At 46.4% G+C, this 3,300-nt stretch overlaps 1 long non-coding RNA gene across 1 annotated transcript; it reads right to left on the bottom strand.

Annotated features, from left to right (window-relative positions):
• Positions 1-1,981: 1,981 nt before the first annotated feature.
• On the bottom strand, positions 1,982-3,049 carry LOC142698181 (uncharacterized). The gene is made up of 3 exons (XR_012865719.1): positions 2,434-3,049; positions 2,244-2,349; positions 1,982-2,160 (listed from the first exon to the last, which is right to left on the bottom strand). It is a non-coding gene; the product is annotated as an uncharacterized LOC142698181 (long non-coding RNA).
• Positions 3,050-3,300: the final 251 nt, after the last annotated feature.

The raw sequence follows: 3,300 nt of genomic DNA, 5'->3' as shown, positions 1-3,300 counted from the left end.
ATAATTTCTCCCAATTACGGCAATACCCCATATGTGGTCATAAACTGCTGGTTGGCCGAATGGCGGGGCTCAGAAAGGCAGGAGCGCTATTTGCAATGTCGATTTTGCTGGATTGGTTTCTGGGTGCCATGTCGCATTTGCGGAGCTTCTGAGGTACCAGCACAGGGGAAACCCCTTAAAAGTGACCCCATTTTGGAAACTAGAGGCCTTGAGGAATTATACTTTTCATGGGGTGCATGCAACTCTTTATCAGATTTTATTTTTAAGAGGCGTGGTGACTACAAAACCGCAATTCTACTGTTTATTCCTTTACAGCGTTCCCCGTGCGCTATAAACGACACATTCACTTTATTCTGCGGGGTGATACGATTACGGCGATACCAGATGTTTATAGTTTTTTTTTATGTCTTATGGCGCTTTCACAATAAAATTATTTTTATAAAAAAGCAATTACTTTCGGTGTTGCCTTATTCACACGAACCTGTCCGTTTTGCGTGCATAAAAAACGTAGCGTTTTCCTGCGTTGCATTTCCGTGTGGTATCTGTGTACGGTGCGCGTCTGCGGTTTTTACGCGCGTATGTCATCCGTATCACGCGTTTTTTTACATCAGCAAAAACAACTGGAGGAGGTGTTTGTTTTTTTCCCCTCATTCCTTTAGGAACGGTTGCGTGAATCACGCTCAGCACACGGATGTGCGTCCGTGTGCTGTCCGTGATTTTCACGCACCTATTGACTTCAATGGGTGCGTGATGCGCTAAAAACGCACAAGTATAGGACAGGTCGTGAGCTTCACGCTTAGGACACACGCTGCGTGAAAAACACTGAATGTCCCCATTGAATTGCATAGGTCCGCGCGACGGACGTTTTTTTAACGCGCGTAACACGGACGTGAAATACGCTGGTGTGAATAAGGCTTAAGAGCCATAACTTTTTTATTTTTCCATCAAGAAAGCCGTGCGAGGACTTGTTTTCTGCGTAACGAACTGCAGTTTCGATCAGCGCCATTGTTAGGTACATGCCAATTCTTGATCTCTTTTCATTCCATTTTTGGAGGGTGAAGTGACATTTTTTTGATTCTGGTACGGTTTATTATCAGGCTATGTCCACACTGAGTTTTTTTAAAGTCAGAAGATTCTGCCTCAACATTCCGTATGGAATTTTGAGGCAGGTTTTAATCTGCCTGCACGCCGTTTGCCACGTTTTTGGCCCGCGTACGTAGCCGGCAGTGGGCAAAAAACTCTGCGAAATACGCTTTCTCTGCTTCCCTTTGATGTCAATGGGAAGTCGGAGACGTAAACGCCCGAAGATAGGGCATGTCGCTTCTGTTTACCGCGAGACTGGTTTTCCGCTCGCAAAAAAAACTCCTCCGCCTCCCATTGAAATCAATAGAAGGCATTTTCGGCCGTTTTTTGGCGCGTTTTCCGGCACTGTTTCCGTGTAAAAAAAAACAAAACACGTACAAAAAACTCAGTGTGAACTGGCCCTTATTTTGTTTTTACTAAAACAGATGTGGCAGGAGAGGAGGTCCGCTTTAATGGGGGTCTATCATTGCTAGGGGGACACTTATGCTGCATTTCGGGGTAAAACGTTTGGACCGAGCAACACATTACCGCAACGTGTAAACCCAGCTTTGCATAGGCTGAAAATCCCGGACATACAATTTACCCCCACTAATGCTGGAGGTCCCCAGAGATGATCAGATATTGATGGTGTCGGAGATTCCCTTTAAGTGCGGAGCATGCAGATTTTTTTTAACATTTTTCGCCCACGAATGCAAAATTGTAGCAAAATACGCAGCAGTTTCACAAAACTGAACACCAGAACTCCGCATTAGCGGCTGCATGGTTTAAATAAATTGTGGAAAGAAAACCCGACAAAACCGCTATGCGCGAGTGCCCCGTAAAATACAGATTCCCAGGATGATTGCCCAATACAAGAGTGAAAAAGTTTTAAAAAATATATATATATTTATTGTAGAATGTGGCGGAGTTGCTGTGCTGTGTTTTGTGGCGCCGGCCCTTTAACAAGCGGTGATTGGTGAGATGAAGAGCGGGGGGGAGGGTCCTTCTTCTCACGTGGATATGGCCGTCAGTCCACCTTTACACAGCTCAGTCCTGGATGAGAACAGACTGGGACGTTTCCCCATTTTTTTGTCCAATCTTAAAAAAGAAAAAAATATTTTTTTCACAAAACCTTCACGACCAGGAAAAGCTGAAGACGGAGCAGAGGACGTCAGACTTACCGGATCTCGCTTCTGTTCTGCTCGTCACGGGTTCTCAGCACTGGAGGAGTCTTCATGGGAATTTCAGATGGTTTAGGTGGTAAAGGCCACGATGTTGGGGTGACAACTGCGAAAAAAAATCAGAAATTCAGTGCCCAGGCGGCTGTAGAAGAGATGTGAGGTGAGAAGATCATCAGTGGACGGCACTTACCTCACCTAAAGATGGTGAATGGGCCCTAAGTAAAGGATGGAATTAAGATGGCCGCTTTCTCTCCCGGGAGTTTCGGGACCCTGATGGTAAATGGGCCCCAAGCGACAGATGGAATTAAGATGGCCGCTTTCTCTCCCGGGAGTTTCGGGGCCCTGATGGTAAATGGGCCCCAAGCGGCAGATGGTACTAAAATGGCCGCTTTCTCTTCCGGGGGTTTGAGGCCCTGATGCTAACCGTAGCCCCCGAAAGGTCCTCCATTTCCACATCATCAGGAAATTGGCGTCCGCCAATTTCCATTTTGTCACCCTCATCCTCCACGTCCTCCATCTCCACATCATCCGGAAACTGGCGTCCGCCAACCTCCATTTTTTCATCTTTGTCCTCCACGTCCACCATCTCCACATCATCCGGAAGCCGGCATCCGCCAACCTCCATTTTCTCTACAGTACTCATCTTGGGAAACGTCTTCACCAACATCCTCTTCTTACGCGACACCTCCATGATGAGAGCCAGCAAGAGAAACTGACACCGTGGTCAATGTGTGACCCCAATTTATAAACTTTCTGATGTCATAACTGGTTGGCCATTATGTGGAAACGGAACACGTCCAGATTACAGGCCACGCCCCTTCATGATATCACGCTCAGGTTCTTCACAGTGCAGAGAAATAGAATCTGCCCACATTCTGGATGACATCACAAGATGCGTATCCCAGTGAACCGTTACACCCGAGCGGCCATATAAAATGTAATATGGTACAAGAATACAGGCAGGAGGGTCACACTACACCCTCTGGGGAGGTTTCTATCACCTCAAAGAATTCCAAAATCAATCTGGTCAATTCCACAGACTTTCTAATATGTAGAA

Source organism: Rhinoderma darwinii (genome assembly GCF_050947455.1).
Source record: "Rhinoderma darwinii isolate aRhiDar2 chromosome 12 unlocalized genomic scaffold, aRhiDar2.hap1 SUPER_12_unloc_5, whole genome shotgun sequence".
Taxonomy (NCBI): Eukaryota; Metazoa; Chordata; class Amphibia; order Anura; family Rhinodermatidae; genus Rhinoderma; species Rhinoderma darwinii.
Note: the sequence above shows the minus strand (reverse complement) of the source record. Positions and strands in the feature narration are given on the sequence as shown.